General features: G+C 38.1%; 1 protein-coding gene across 4 annotated transcripts in view; it reads right to left on the bottom strand.

Annotated features, from left to right (window-relative positions):
• LOC132116002 (nuclear receptor coactivator 2) overlaps positions 1 to 17537 on the bottom strand; it is a 93904-nt gene extending 76367 nt beyond the window's left edge. Inside the window, exon 1 of one of the 4 annotated variants that reach the window (XM_059524501.1) lies at positions 17092 to 17537. The gene's annotated coding sequence lies outside the window, so the exon portion shown is untranslated. Of the gene's footprint in view, positions 1 to 15906; positions 16196 to 17091 lie in introns of those variants that run through there. The other 3 variants (XM_059524502.1, XM_059524500.1, XM_059524503.1) reach the window with 3 other exon arrangements.
• Positions 17538 to 17676: the final 139 nt, after the last annotated feature.

The following is a 17676-nucleotide window of genomic DNA, read 5'->3' as shown; positions in this document are numbered from 1 at the left end:
CAGAGTGCGGCGCGGGACAACACTTGATTTGCGGGTAGAGACTCATGTGTGCAGGAGAATAATTAGGATGTGCTCACACTAGGCAATCAAGTCTGGTTCGTTTGATTAGTGTGATCATTCCGTTTAGCAGTCCCTTGCTCAGTTGGAAGAGGGGGGCAAGAGCACGGTTCAGTTATATATAGATCAGTGAGTGTGAGCGTTAACTGCACCAGAGTGCAGATCTTCTGATACGTACTGCATGACTGTGTGAATATTTCTCAGTGAAAAAAGCTATAGATGTGTAAAGCAATATATTGTGAGAGGGCCGTGTGTTACTGCATCCCATACGACTCAAAATAATAAACCACAAAGTTAACAAAACAACGCTCTCCACTGTACTGAGAAAATGCTTCTCTGATGTGTTCATGTGCTGTTGGAAAAGTCCTACTTCATAGAGAAATTGTTTAGAATTTATATATCTATATAAATAACACCACTGTGAGAATAACTGTGGAATTTTCTGTCAGGACACTTTCTGTTAAGTTTATGAATATTGTGTTAAAATAATTAGCAGATAATTAACTAGAACTTGTATTATGCATCCCTAAAGTAAAATGTGTTGTGAACAGCAATTAAAACTCTAAAATATGCTCAGCATGCATTAAATCTCCTCAATACTAATCATTAACCGTTTAAGATAAATCATGGATAATAAAGATAATCATTCCCTCCACTGCCTGCATGGTACGTGGGTGTGTATGTGTAATTGTCTCCTCAGGTGTAGCATGAGAGGATTTGTTTTGACAACCCACAATTCCAGGTGGCAAAGCCACAGATATCTGTGACAGACAGACGCAGACTGATTATAGAGGCTTTAAGGGCTACTTTGGTGCAGGAGTAAATTAACTACTTCTGTATACAGACATCCCAAAGCTAAAAGTAGCCAGCATAATGTAAACATCAGAACAGTTACCTTTGTGAATTGTCTACAACAATTTCCTTCGAGAGAGCCAACGCTCAATCAGATTAAGGACTTCTGTATTCTTTGCCCGTACATGTACGGAAATAGCATCAAGCCACGAAGGTGTGCGCGTGTTTTGTAGCAGACAAATGACAGCCAATGCAATGTATTTTGACGACAGATGAGCTGGCTGGTGAATGTACCAAGCTGCTTAGCAACCTCCAGTGATAGCAGCTGCCAAGTCTTCTGTCTAATGCTCTTGCTTGAAGAGAGAATTATGGATAACTTTACTACCTCTTATACGCTAATTTGAAGGAGCAATTGATTCAGTTAAGGCCATTTACTAGTAAGAGCACCAAGTATTGGTTTAAATATAAAACTGTTCTGTTGTTTACTGCCGTCAACGATGAATTAGAAGGCCGATCAAGGAGAAGAAAATGGAAGAACACAACTCAATTGTCCAGAGTAGGATATCAACTGCTAACACTGCAATGAACAGGCTTTTGCTTTTTTTTTTGTCCCCGAGTCGTTTTGCTGTCGATGACTTGACTTTTGCAAGCCTTGCACGGACACTGGCTTGCACTTTCCGGACAGTGCGGACAGCCATGTCAGGTCTTTAGCAAGCGATGCATTTTGTGTTTTTTGTAAAGATGAGTTCTTCTGCTAGTGCTGCATTTTTGTTTTGCAAGCGGAAGCTGTATCTTTGCCACCATGTACATCCCCACATGCTGCAGGCAAGCATCCACAGAAGTCTTTTCCCCCCTGAATTCGTACTGCATGAAAGAGCAATTAGATCTGTGGCCCAGTTTGTGGAGCTGGCCGATAGGTAGTAGACCAGGGATGGAAATTAACTTTTTTGTCCACCGGCCACTGTGGCTGGTGGATTTCAAAATCTACCAGCCCTCAATGTTTTTACCAGCCACTTTCTTTTCTTTTAACCGACAATGTGTAACTGCATGTGAAAATTAATACTACAAGATCTACAATACTTAAGCAGTTTATTTAATCTCAAGTCTCAATGAAATACTGACATTTTCTCTTTCAGTGATGCTCAAAAATGCTGCGTATCTAGGCAGCTTACTAGGTTTTGAAACAGCTGACTCTTACTGAAGAAGCTCATTCTCTCAACTCCGTAGCCCAACCAGATGATACACTGCACTGTTTTCGTGCGCATTAATAATGATGTATTTAATTCCAAAGGAAAGGATTCACCAGTATTTGTATGTGTAAGTGTATTTTATTTTTGGTGTATTTTTTTTTTTTGTGGTTGAGGGAACACGTGGGGAAAATTCCCCTGTTCAACACTGTATCACTGAAAGAAATCTCAGCTCGCAAACTTTTACACCATCGACAAACGAACGCACAGCGTTTTTAATACATCGTTTTTACATGTCTCGTCACGCCAGAGCTGTCAAACATGTGTAGCCATACAATGTTGTTTCTACATAACTTACAACCCTCTATGGACACCTTGGCAATTGAATCGCCATTGGCTAGTAATTAATAACAATAATAACAATGATTTAATTTAATTTTAATTTAATTGTAATGTAATTTACACAACTCCTGATAAGATAATAATAATACGATTCCTACTAACAAAAACTATAAAACACACTAAGGATTAATGAGCTGCTGGATTCATGAATATTAATTAGGTTTTGTGTGTTCCCTCGAACTGATTTGCTGAAATCAAAAAAGGGACGATAATAGGTGAGCGCCAGCCAATGAGATTGCCGTTCACGCATTAACTCCACCCACTACCGAAAAACCCAGTTGTTCTTAAAAGCTGAAGTCTTCCATAGGAATGCCGTTTTTTTGACAGGAAAATACAACAAATAATATTGTTTAAATATAGCACGTCAATCCCCTCTCTCTCTTTCTCTATGTGAGTGTGAGAGAAAGCGACGGCAATTTGTGCTCATTAACACTTGAGTAAACGGTACATTATACAGGTGCGCTATGGATCCATTGAGGAAAAAAAGCACCGATCGTCTGATGGAGAGTCAGAAAGCCTCCAACTAACACACTGGTGAGTAAAATCAGATAATTGATTAGCCATTGGCTAATATTAGACATCATTTAGTAGCCAGAAGGAAGATTTAGTCGCATATGAGAGTGATTTATTCTGACATAGGTCTGACAGAGACGTGACATTATGCGGAAACTTGTGCGTGATAACAAATTTAACTCTTCACGCGATCTTATATATCATGAGCGTGTGCTATTAAACGTACTGTAAATAACCAACAAATATATCACTCTGCCGGCGGCACTAACTTCAGCTTCAAACACTGCACTGGGAACAACGCCGCAGTTTCGAGCCCGGTTTACACCGCCTTTCTCCACGGAGCTGCTTCGGATGATATTACACTTTATTGCGTTTTGTACACACACCAGGGATGAAAATTAACTTTTTTTTTTGTCCAACAACCGGGTGAAACAGTATGCTATTTTTATTTACCCGCCAGAGTGGCCGGTAGGTGAAGCGAGTTTACCCGCCACAACACAAACACACCCGCATTTGGCTGGTGGCGGGTGCTAATTTCCATCCCTGTAGTAGACCCAGTTGATTTTACAGCAGGAAAGACTCTGTGGGAGAAAGAGGCCTATGCCATCTGGAGGATCTGCTGGAACATACTTTCAACAAAAAAAAAATGCAACCGGAGGGTGACTGTATATGTGACAACTATGGTTCTTTCATCATCGGCCATTCAGAGCTGCAACCCAAAGTACGGCAAGCATTTATTGAGGTATCTGTCAGTGGTTGATGACCACATTAGAGTCGTCATTCAATGACAGGTCTTTGAACAATCCAAGCAATCCAAACTGTTCAATCAGAGTCAGTTTCACACAGAATAGATAAACAAAATCAGTCTTTATCTCCTTCCAATTTTGGAGATGTTTAGATGAAGCAGACTGAAGCATATCAGAGCTTAACATTGAATAAGTTTGGAAACTAATTTTTTTAAAACTAATTTTTAAACAGGTTTCCATAAAATACGAATATATACTACCATTCAACGATTTGGGGTAAGCTTTTTTTAAAGGGGTCATATAACGTCTTTGGAGTGTTACAAGCTGTTTGTGTGTATTAAAGACCCGTAAAGTCGCAAAGACTAAAGTCTCAAACTCAAAGAGATATTTTTTCTAAAAGTGAAGACTCACCCATGCCTTCCTAAAACGGCTCATTCAAACACGCCCCCACATATTTACGTCACTGTGTGGGAAGATTTGCATAACACCACCCAAATGTATATGCAAAGAAGGTGTAACATTTATTTTTGCTGTAGTATTGTTACTGCTGCCGCCATGTCGTGGAGATGCTGTGCGTTTCCAAATATGGTAAGGGGTGGAACATTTCCGTCACACGCTTAAGGAATTTGACCAATCACAATGCCCTGGACAGCAGGCCAATCAGAGCACACAGTGCTTTTCAGAACGATGAGTTCCGACACGTTTCAGAAAGGCGGGGCAGAGAGGAGCAACAATAATGTAAGGTATAAGTGAAAAATAAGGTTTTTTTAACCACTTAAATGCATTGCCTTACACCAAATACACAAAATAATGTTGTTTTTAGCTACATCATATGAATACTTAGTCAGCACAAGAGACTTCTTTCAAAAACAACAACTACAAATTAAATGATAGTATATATTGTGATTTAGTAGATTAACCTTTTGCTTGTATTGCCCAACTCTAGTCAAGACAATGAATACTGTATTATGAATGACGCAATAAAGATAGATAATTCATTAACAGTTCACAGAACTGACCATCATGAAAATCGTTTAGTTTTTTGTTTTGTTTTTTTAAACAAAACCAGATACGAGTAAGAACTGGATCTCAGTGTGGTCGAGTTCAGTCGAGGGTCTCTGACAGTGAACAGGAAGCAATCTTGAAGCGTTTTAAATCTGCGCAGGGGTCTCTGTGGTCTCTTTACACAGTACAGTAATGTGTAGTTGGCCACTGCTTGAACCGACATTACAATGCGGACAGGAAAGCCTTGCATACATCTCTTTAATGAAGCGAAAGTACAGCAGCACCACGTCTCCTGGCAGCGTCAACCTCAAGCTCAACTTTTGGCCACCCTGGGTTAACCTGCCCTGTGATCATTGTTTCATTCCTTAGACTTGGCACTTCTTAAATTAGGGGCCCCTCACCACTCTAACTGTGGCTTTCTGAACCGATGCCAGGCTACACTCAATGCCAAGGATTACACTCTGGGTCTGTTGCCAGGCACACGCTGGGCTCCAGGGTGTAGAGACCTCCAGACAGCGGTGAAAAGAACACCATCCTCTCCACATAGCTGCAGTTCATCTCCTCTGACACCACGTCCTCATTATCCTTGCTATCCTTGAAAACCCAGCTGCATTCAATCACAGATCTCAGCGATACCATGCTGGGCATCTACGAACGTGCTACAAAGTGGGTGAACTTTACTTGTGGGTAGCCTTTACATGATTGATTTTTGTTCTTGTGGTAAAAGACCCTTCCTTCTGACATAAACAGAATCAAAGTTGGTCACAATTCACTGGTGGACAACTGGAGCAACTGTTGAACTTGAATTAAGTCTTCTTTCTTCAGAAATGTCTACAGAACTAACTTTCCTTCCCTAAATAACTTTTCCTCATGCCCATTTTTTATTAAAAAATAGCCTAGAAAAAATATTACAGTAGCTGTGTTTACATGCATTCAAATAATCTGTTTATAATCAGATTGATTGATTGATTGATGGCTTAGTCGGACTGAAAAGTCATTAACACTTTAGTGTAACGACCAATTCTCACTAGGCCTTTTTTGTTGTGCGATATGTTGCCCCAGAAATATTTGTGATAATTGATATTATTGTCATTTTAAAGACCATTTTATGCCACTGAATATAAAATCATAATGTAACAGCATAAAATGCAAGAAGGCCTACACACTTCCAAATGACAACAAACTTTGGTAACACTTTCTATGAAGCCCGTAGTTACAATACATTATAAGGGTAAGCATTATAATGAATGCATAATGCATTATAAAAAACCTTATAATATGTTATATCAACTCATGAATAATCATAACAACAATTATAATACATCATAATACTTACATATTTGTGGTTATAAGTTTAAGAGTATGATTATTTATAACACACAATGAACACCATATTAAATCTACTTCATTTACAGTATAATGGACTGTATCATATCTTGACATTATTTCAGATCTACACAGTATCTTACTACAGATTGTAAGTGGTTAGATGTTGAGAGTCATTTGAGTCTTTCCTGTGGAGCTAATGTTAATTTACTGATGTGAGCTTAATACTCCAACTGAAAAAAATGCTGTCTTTTATATGGTTCCCTTTTATTTTGATGGTCCCCTTAATTTGTCGACTATAGGCCACTTTGCAACTACATGCCAACTAACCCTCATTAGAGTATTACTATGCTCAAGAATGGTCGAATCTAAGAAATGTCATTGTGAACTTATAAAATTTTGATCAGAAATGACTGTGTATTGAATTTAAACATTTAGGGCACAAATAAACAACTTTAAGAATCTAAATTGGACTGGATTCATTTCAACTTACAAAAAAATGTGTGTATGTAAACATACCTAATGAGGCATTTACAAAGTGAATTGATTTGTAAATGTTCAATAGTATAGCCACAAGACACAAACACAATTTTAGTGTGAATAAAATTGCTTACTTTTACTCTAAGGTTACATAGTTTACGGAGCCCTGCACATGGCATGCAGGAAAAAAAGTAGGCTAAATCGTGCGCATAATTTACTATTTCGTTCCCTCGATTGATAAATTGCCCACACGATTTACTAATTAGTTCCCTTGATTTGCAAGAGAAATCAAGAGAACTAATTCGTAAATTGTGGGCATGATTTAGCAAAATACTATTCATGTGCATGTTTTAGTACATCAAGGGAACGAATTAGTAAATTGTGCGCACAATTTATTTATTTTTTCTTGAATGTCATGTGCGGGGCTCCGTAGATTTATACCTTGTTGCCAAATTAGAGCAAATCCACAAACCCTACAACAACTGCAAAAACTGATTGAAACTGATTGTAAGATCTACATTTTACAATTAGAATTACAAAAAAAAGTGTGTAAATGCTCTTATGAAATTCAAAAGCTTCACATTTCATCTTTTACATCCTCCAAAATGTAGCCCTACGAATAAACGGAGTAATTTTCATTTTTTGTTCTAATCAATGTTGTGCCACAAATGCTATTGTTTGAACTCAACCCAACTAGGAATATTCCTTCAGCTATGGTACATTTGCTCTTAGTGGAGCTTACATGACCTCCATTATCTTAGCAGCGAGCCAGTTTGTGTAAGGCCATCTTCACAGTAAATATCTGTGGCAATAACAATGTCACCAGCCAAAGTCAAATCAATACATACTTGAGTGGAGAAAGAGCGTCTCGCTTGTAAGTGCAAAGCGACGTATTCAGTGCCTGTATCAGTAACACTCCTTCTGCCTGCCCTTAAACCTTTCTTCGAATAAAAAGGAAATGTAATCGCAGCTGAGGTCTAGTGATGTGCTTCTCAATCCATTCCTACAGCTCATACACTACACACAAGCTTATTTAATACATAAACATTCAAGCTGGTAAACACCTTACTACTTCTCCAGTACACTACTACACTATGTTTCATGTTTGATGCCATAAAGCTGCTTACTTTAAAGCAATCTACTGTATAAAGTGCTACATAAATAAATGTCAAAGGAAATCATGGCTGCTGCAGACATCCACATCGCTATAATCAGATGCTTGCTTAACTGCTGTTTTCTCAAAGCTGTCAAGTTTGTTGTGTTTTTATTTTGTTATTGAGAGGAAGGCGTGCAGCACAAATTTGCATGTTCACAAAGCAGTGTGGGATGCATCAGGATGTTTTGTGAACTGCTTCGATATTACAAAATTTTACCCAAGCAAAGAATTTAGAAGTATTTAAATGGTTAGTTCACCCAAAAATGAAAACTCTTTCATTAATTACCCACCCTTCTGTCGCTGCAAACCCACAAGACATTCGTTCATCTTCGGAACACAAATTAAGATTTTTTTTTAATGAAATCTGAAAGCTCTCTGCAAGGACAGCAAGGATATTACCACGATCAAGGCACAGAAATGTAGTAAGGAAATCGCCAATCATCTGCTTTTAACAGTCAAGCCGAGAAACATTTAAGCCTATGGTCTGGTTCCACTGACGCATGCGCACAGTTGAGGTTTTGCGACAGATTTGATATGCAGTGTATGTGTGCGTTGTGTAAATATAGATGCAATATAGATAAAAATAATTTTGTTTTACAGAACACATTATACAATGAGATTACAAAAAATTCTGTCCATATCAGGGGTAGACAACGCAAAGGAAAAGTGAGACACAAGAAGAACAAGACACAAGAAAATAATAATTAAAAATATTGTACTGTAAACTGATAAAACAAATGACATTGAGCATTTGTTTAAGTGCTTGGCACAACACTGGCATTCTGCATAGAGACGTAAATGAAGATGGTGTTGTGAACCCTTGCGCATGCGTAGTAAAAGTATAACCTGTGGGGAAAAAGGCTTTTAAACCTTATTTTGGGGCAAAGTCATCAAACTTTTTCAGCGATTTTTATCATATTTTACTGCTGTTTCTATACATACAGTTTTTAAGTCCCAGTGACAGTGAAGTTCTGACTCTCTGCCAATTTAGAAGCCTGGTCTTGTTAGTCCGAAATAGCTGCCCGGAGGCGTTGCCAAGATGGCGGCCGAGTGGCACGACTTGCCTTAAAGGACTTTGGCGTAAACAATGCTGATTACGTTCTGGGATACTCTCCAAAATGGCGGAAGACGGTAACTCAGGGAGAAGAATTGTTGAATAAATTGTTATTTTTTTGCACACAAAAAGTATTCTCGTAGCTTGGTAAAATTACGGTTGAACTCACATGGACTGTTTTACCGATTTCACTGCTACATTTCTGTGCGTTGATCATGGTAATATCCTTGCTGTCTATGGAGGGTCAGAGAGCTCTCAGATTTCATCAAAAATGTCTTAATTTGCGTTCCCAAGATGAATGAAGGTCTTACGGGTTTGGAACGACATGAGGGTGAGTAGTGAATGACAGAATTTTCATTTTTGGGTAAACTAACCCTTTAACAATGAGCATATCAGGGCCTTAAAATGTTCACATTCAAGAAATTAGTAAAAAAAAAAAAAAATCCAAGACATTTTCAATATTTGGATGGGCTATATTTTAAAGTACTCCAAGCTATCAAGACTAAACCAGTATGCAACTGAGAGACAGCACATTTAGAACAGAGAGCCATCATGGACACACACACAGCAGGCTCGTTAGGCAGAAGTGGGGAGTTAAGAGAGATGTGTGTAGCAATCCTGGGTCAGATTCTGACTAAGGACAGTATGTCTGTGAGAGGAAGCAGTGAGTGGAATGAACCTAGGCATTATAACTCATCTGGCACTGTTAGGCCTCAGGCCCGTCTACCCGCTGTTACCCTGGCAACACGCTCCAAAACTTACATTCAGTATCATTTCAGGAGTACAAGAAACAATTACTGAAATTAATTTTGCTTTGCTTTAAATGTGAGGCATGTAAAGAAGCAGCAAAAAATATATATATATAAAAAAGAAAAAGTGTACGGCTATAAATTAAATAAATAAAAATACAAAATGAAAACAATTTGTAGTTGATAAGCATATAATTAAATTAATTTGAATAACTGTGAGGTATATGCGGAAGAAAGAAAAAACTATTATACAAAGTGATAAAGTTATTACCGATGTAAATGTAATTTTAAAACAACTACTTAAAAAAATAAACAAATAAAAAAAATGAAAAAATAAAAAAAATGCAATTAATAAGTATATAATTGTAATTCATTTGATTAAGGCTGAAGCATGTGGAAAAGTTACTAAATGTTTCAGGCAAGCACAAAAGATAAAAAAAAAGTTATTAGGGCAGTAAAACAACTAAATCAATAAAAATAAAGTGTAAAAAAATTTTTTATTTAAAAACAATTAAACATAATTTAACATAAAACAATTTAAAAATAAAACATTGAAGAAAAACAAAAACATTTGCAACTAATTAGTGTATAACAACAATAATTATATAAAAAAGTGTTTTATGCAAGCAAAAACAAACAATTCTAAAAAAAGTAAAACATGAAAAAAAAAAAAAAGATTGATCTATTAATTAAAAACAATTAATTAATCAACTGACAGTCATACTGACATCATACAGTGCTATTTTCCGACTTAAGTCACTACTTATTATTTCTAACTACAGTTTTTTGGACATGCTCCAGCTGAAGCTTTGTAAAAATGCTTCCTGAGAAAAGCACATTACTGTTGAATGTGAGCAGCAATGTCATTTAGGCAGACCTGGTTTCCTCCCTGCCCTTTGCTCCCAGTGTAATTTGAGACAAGACTGAAAAAAGGACCCATGCACACAAAACCCAATGAAAGGTAGATAGATAGATAGAGAGAGAGAGAGAGAGAGAGAGAGAGAGAGAGAGAGAGAGAGAGAGAGAGAGAGAGAGAGAGAGAGAGAGAGAAGGCATGTTCACATTCAGCCGTGGTCTAACCTAATCAAGCCGGACAAGGTCATAATTTTCCAGCTTTCTTCTAATTAGGTTTAATTTGGTTACAGTAATCCTAATATACAGAGCTACCGTGTCCCGGTAAAACACATTTCCCATGTTACGCATTTAATAATTAGGCTATTACCTCTGTATCTTTGTGATTTTTTTCAGCCAATGATTTTAGTGCTCGTGTTGCCAATCTGATGCCGTTTGACACTGATTTGACTTGATAGTGGCTCATATGATCATCCCACTAACTGACAGACTGCATCTTGTCACTGTGGCGTGAAAATCAAACAGCCTCGTGACAAATTTCGGTTCCTTTCAACCTTCTGCTGAGCATGCGTTGCAACCAGGCTGCCCAGAGCTGAAGGCCTGCGAATGTGGCGAATGCACTTTGCCAGAAGATCAAAGTTCAACAATCAGCCTGCGATTCACTGTGACTGAATACCTCAATCAATAGAGCGAGTCACAGGTCAGCTGATCCAGCTTGAAATCATGGATCTGGACTGCTGGCTGGTTGCATGTGAACGAACCATCATGTGACCATGGCATCCACTGGTGGATATGCCATATTTAGATTCCCACGCTTGAATGCCGCTAAGCCACAGAGACCTAGACGGCATCTACATACACGCATGCTCATCGGTGAGTCCTGCCGGTATATAGGCACACCCACACACAGCAGTTTGTATGGGAATACATCTTACCACATCATAGCATTCTGACAGCCTTAGCTGACTGAAAACATCCCTAAATAAGCCAGCTACTACTACAGGATGTCAGGAAAGCTTTTAGTACAAAAGGAAGTACATGCTTTGACTAAATCTGCATACTGATACTAGAACGATTCTGTATAACACACCGCAGGGGTTTGACATTTTGTTTGAAAAAATACAGAGTTTGAATAAATTAGAAAATTTCTCTCAGAAATAAGTAAATTAAATTTCACAAATAATTACAAATAAATGGCAAATAACACACTGAATTAAAAGGGAAATTTTGTTATTTTTACTTTAGTTTTAGATAGGGATGCACCGAAATGAAAATTCTGGGCCGAAACAGAAAATTCTGGATGCACTTGGCTGGAAACCAAAACTGCTTTGTAATGATTATTTATTATTTTATTAAATAATATAAAGTAATTTTGTACGACTTTTTAATTTTACTCAATTTTAATGATACTGAAATAAAAAAAAAAACACAAGCCAATAAAATAACCACTTTTACTGAAAGTAACAATAAAACTGGACAGAATTTATATTAATATTGGTAACGCTTTACAATAAGATTCATTAGTTAACATGAACTAAGGGTGCTTTCACACCTGCCTCTTTTAGAGTTAGTTTCCCCCTTTGGTGCAGTTCGTTTGGGCAGGTGTGAAAGCAGCAATCACACTCGGGTGCGCACCAAAGGCGGACCAAACAAGCGTACCGAGACCTGCTTGAAGAGGTCACGCTTTCAAACGAACTCTGGAGCGGTTCATTTGTGGTGAGAACGTGATGCGACCTCGAACAGACCCAACTGCAAAAAGTATTGATCATTTTTGGACTAAACCAGCTGCCGTAGTCAGCTGCGCTGTGCATTATGGGATGAGGAAGTGTTTAACAGTTTGCACTTTAGCATGGCAGCTCGTTGACAAACTTGGAGTAGTGAGGAGGTGCGGAGCCTCATAGAAATTTGGTCGGATGACCATGAGCATGTCAGAGTTAAGAAGAATTAATGCACGCCTCAGCTTGAAGTTACGAGCGATGCCCGCTCGCCGTTTGCAGTGCTTTAGAACGTTGTTTTCAATCCGCATCTACGCTTCAATATAGAAATGTATTGTTTGCATATTGTGGTGTATACAAACAATGTACTAGATTATGGCCAGCCCGCGCAGTCGTCTCTCCATAGTTGTGTTGTCTCTGTGTTGTTTGCTGGATTTTCCTCTTATATTGGAATATTCCCACACTTAAATTCTGACCAATCGAAAAGCAGTTTAGGAAATACGTCATGGCCAATGAGTGATGTGGATGTTGTCATGTGACTGCATTTTGGTTCGTTTCAACTGGTTCGGACCAAAGCAATCAGTGTGGTGTGAAAAGGATGCTACATGCTACAAATCGCTACAATGTATAATTGTTTGCCCTTGGTTTGGACCAAATGAACCGAACCAGAGATGTGAAAGCACCCTAAATGAACAATAGTTCTTCAGCATTTATTAATCTTAGTTAATGTTAATTTCAACATTTACTAATGCATTATTAAAATCAACAGTTCTGCTTGTTAACAGTTAATACGCTCTTAATTTACATGAACATTTGTATTAGCTGTACTACATGTTACAGCACAGTAACACTACTACAAACAGGACCAAGTAAACTACTTAGAAGTTTCCTGTCAGCATGTTATTTGAGCGGACTTCGTATTTTTGTTGAGGGTGCACACGAGAACATTCATAGAGCGAAATATTGAGCATTGTATCAAACCGCGCAATGACGAGGAGAGTGAAACCTGCACGCTGATGCCAGGTGCGCCATCAGGCCTATATGTATATTTTCGGCTCGGATTTTCAGCTGAAAACCAAATTCAGTGAAAATTCAGTGCATCCCTAGTTTTAGATCTACAATTATTTCATGTCAGTTAGTTGCCAAGACAAAATTTGCTATTTATTTACATTTTAAAGTCAAAGTTTCAGTATTTCAGCTTTGTTTCAATTTTAATACACTGACAAAAAAATTATAAAGAGAAAAATATGATGCAGAAACAATTTTCACTCAGAAAATGATGTAAATGTATCTATCTATCTATCTATCTATATATATATATATATATATATAAAACTGAAATCATACAGATTTTTTTTTAAAGCCACACCTCAGTCTTTTGACCTACTTATATTGTAAACAGCTAAATCAATAAATAACTGGGTTTGAGAAAAATGTAAAAATTTCACTCAGAAATTGCTAGAAAATCTATATATATAAAAAAAGATTTACTAATAAATGGCAACAGTCCAAAAAAAAATTTGGGGGGTGGGGGGGCTTTATTTTTGAGTAGTAAAGGTTTAGTTTATTTCAGTATATACATAAAACTATAAAACAATACTCGCATTGTTCACAAATCAAACTAATTAAAGCAATGGACACATTACTCTTATGTTGGGCTGTGGGAGCATTTGCTCACCACACAAGCCCTACTGTGGAATGTGTCAGCATGATGTAAGAGGTGGGTAACAAAGCTTACATGAACTGAACTACTGGTCCAACAGGCTGAGTCGCACTACTGCAGCACTGATGCAAATCTGAGGTGAACACCAGCTGTCAGTGCATATGCTCCAAGCTTGGGCATTCAAGCAGTTAATTTCTTATAAACCACCAATGGAGTAAACCAATAGGGTTTGGTTGCTGAGAACCTGTTCTTATACAGAAACAGGTTAAACAGAACAGTCATGACATTCGTTTCAGTTAACAACAAATTGATACTAAATACTACTTTCATTTACTAGTTGTGTGCAACGCTGCTGTACTGAATCGCAAACATATAGCAACCATTACCAAACCAATCACTCTTATGGACCAGTATAGTATATTTTTATTTAATGCCATGTCTGCATCTTAGGCTATTTTCATGGCAAAAACTATTTAAAAAATATAACAAATACAATAAAAACCAGCAAACAAACACGTTATATTACACAATTATTATTATTATTTTTTACATTAACGTGTTATGGACCAGTTCTTTATAGTGAATCAAAAACACTTCAGTTTGAATCAGTAAGTTAACTCTCTTACTGAATCACAAGTGTTTTGTCACGTGTTACTCGAAATTAACCAATAATTCTATTTAAAAGCATTTTTTAACACACATTTTAATAGCATGTTACATTGTGTGTTTGTTTGTAATTTGTTTCTGCTTTGTTGTAACTTTGATACAATCTAAGGGCTGTAAAAGCGAATAGTATATCTTATTTCCAAATATTTTAATATTATTTGACATTAGCTGATGGATTAACTGACATTAAGCAACGAGCAATCATTTGTATTTATTAATCTTTGTTAACACAAATACAGCTGTCTGCCACAGTTAATTCATGTTAACTCAGGTCAGTTTAGAAGTAATTTTCATTGTTAGTACATATTAACCAAAGAAGTTAACTAATGTTAACAAATGGAACTTGTAGTGCGAAATGTTATAAAAATAAATCGTCTATGGCATAGTTAATGAACTGGAATCCTTAGAGGAATGAAATAGAACCTAAACCATTCTCACAATTCACACTTGCAATATAGCCAAGTTTTAATGAGAATTAAATGAATGAGATGAAAGAAAGAGTGGGTTAAAAACAACAACAATAGAATGTAGACAAAAAAAAACCTTTTCAATTCCAAATGTATCTATGATGAGTTGAGACTTAAATGCTAAGGTCTAAACATGACCTAGACCCAATGAACAACCCGGCGGTGTGACGTCATACACCGTAAACCCTCGTCACGGCGGCTACGAACTCTGTCGACCAAACTAAAAATCTCCCGGAGAGCTGGACGACAAAAGCAGCCTTTGCTCCACATTATAAGCGATTGTGAAAATAGTGGAGCTCAGACAAATCACGAGGTAAATGCTAATTAGCAGCATTCCCAGCTACTTGCGCCCCAACTTTTCCTTTCTTCAATCAGTCGAGCTCCAGAAAACCGATCCGTGGCGTGCAGTAGTTTGAGCAAAGAGCTGACTCACTAATCTCGACCCGCATAGAAACGACACGCGGAGACTGACAAATAACAACCCGCGTTTACTTTCAATAGAACGCGCCCGCCAACGCTACATTGTTGCTTTTAGCGGCTCGCTTTAGAACTGTTAAAGAGTCCGACTGGCTGCAGTGTAACACAAGCATTCCAGTGGAACTCCATTCATCCGTTACGATGTAACCGCTCGGCCAGCTAAAGTTAAAATACCACTGAATGTCGCTGGACTTGCCTCCCTCGTCTAGTCAAATGGAGGCTCGCAGGCTAAAGCTAGCCAGGCAAATAAGAGGGGGAGCTGGCTAAACTTAATCGCTCAAACGGGAGCAGCGCGGGCGAATTAAATAAATCAGCAACACAATTGAAATGTTAAAACAATAACAGCCGTGCATCCGCTTCAAGGTCGCGCAAAGAGATTTGTTTACACAACGACAACAGGCAAAACACAACTCTCTAACTTTGCAAAGTGGCCAGGCTGAAATAGCGAGTGTAGCTGGTTTAGCAAGCTAATGCAGGATACCGCCGCCGCGGAACTGTGATTGGATCCTGCAGCGAGTGTGTAAAAATCGCGTTACAAAGCCACCCCAAACCGCCATTCACCGGCAAACAATCAACATTTGCAACCACGTCGGACTTACGGTGTTTTGTTTCCTTTTAAATCCTGTACGTTACGTCCAGGTCTGACCTTCGGGTTGGTGAAACAGCATTATAGTTAACTGCCGCCGCCATGTTTCTGCTGCCTTATGCCTAACGATGGCTGGCTGCTTGTTTATCTCGCCAGCAAAACCTCCCCCACATACTCTGGGCACCAGTATCTACTCGTTTACTCTAGCCTGCATAGCAACCTTGCAGTGAGCAACGAGGCAAAATGATGATACAGCAAACGTAAGGACACTGCTCACCCGCTGGATTGGATTCTCTGAGTCTTTGTGGGTTTCATAATATTACGGGAGGGGACCAAAACAGTGTTGAAAGGCCAGTTTACACAAGCTTTCGCCTTTAAACTGGTGCCGTGGGAGGAAAAAGTGTGCCAGAGTGGTCCGGTTACGAGCCGGTGTTGTTGTTATCCCAAACCCAAAGCAATCTGCACTCTATTATCAATGTCATAACAGCTTAATTAGAAGTCACATTAGATTGAGCCACATGAAACTACTTTCCAGACCTCCATACATCATATCCTGCGTGTTATGGTTTATTACTTCAGGACTCTTAATATGCATTTAAACCTAGGCTACATGAGTTAGTAAATAAAAACTTTTGTAACGAAACAAAGTACAAACGTAACACCAGAACCTTTTCCACCAAGTTAAGGCCCTGACAATATAAATTCAAGAGCGTTTGGGTCTGAGAACAGCAAATAGTCCCTTTAAATCCATTAAATATTTTATCCGCCATTAGTGTTTTTTTTCTTATATCTTCCAGGCATTTAAATAATTGTTATAGCTAAACGTTTCAAGTCTTCCGAATCTGTACTGAAAAACAATCAATATATGTTGATTTTGTCACATCCAAGGAAATGTTATTATATAGCTTAATAATAAAATATTAAAGGAATTAATTTTTGTTGTTGTTGTATTTATCCGACACATTTCCTCGGTTATGAGTCCACATCTGTATCCGTCGTTTAAAGGTAAAGAACATCTGTGAAATAACATGAGAAGAAGCCCCTACAAGGTTTTTTTTAATAGTCTTAGTACGCCACCATGTATCATAGCTGCGTTGTTATCAAATACGCAAACATTTCTTACTTTTCTCCCAGAATACAAGCCTCAAATGGCCACGAGCTCAGTGACTGTTTGAACGGGCAGAAAGCCAAAGCTTACCGTGATTACTCAGCACTGCGATAAACCCCAAATTGTGTCAGGTATCCGATCAAACCCCACACGGCGACAGGTTGATTTCCTGTAGAAGAATCCTTCCATGTGAACGCCAGCCAGCGAGCGAGATGAAGGCACGGGCGAATCGAAACGAATAGTACAGCTGCAACCCGTGTCGACCAAAGGTCTACAGCGAATCTAACTTCTCTCAAAGGGAAATCTGCAAACAGTGACTTATGCAATATTCGCTGTTCACACTCTTTCGGACTGGCACGTGCTTGACAACAATTGTGAAACAGCGCGGTGTTGCCGCAACGAAACGTCCCGAAAGAGACTGCCCCATCAGTTCAGGAAAGCATTTATAGAAATGTTATTTTGGTTTCATATTTTCTACTTTTGCTAATGAAAAATACCCACAACATACGCGCAAAATGATTTGCGAAACCAATGAATATCACTGTGCTTACGATAAAGAAACATCTTGGCGAACAGCGCCACCACATGGTCAACACCAACACTTGAAAGAAAATGACCTCTTGAAGCAAAATGAAAATCAAGTTTTCAGTATGCTTTTTTTTACTGTATTCCATT

The sequence above is a fragment of the Carassius carassius genome, chromosome 35, assembly GCF_963082965.1.
Source record: "Carassius carassius chromosome 35, fCarCar2.1, whole genome shotgun sequence".
NCBI lineage: Eukaryota > Metazoa > Chordata > Actinopteri > Cypriniformes > Cyprinidae > Carassius > Carassius carassius.
This window is presented reverse-complemented; position numbering and strand designations above follow the sequence as displayed.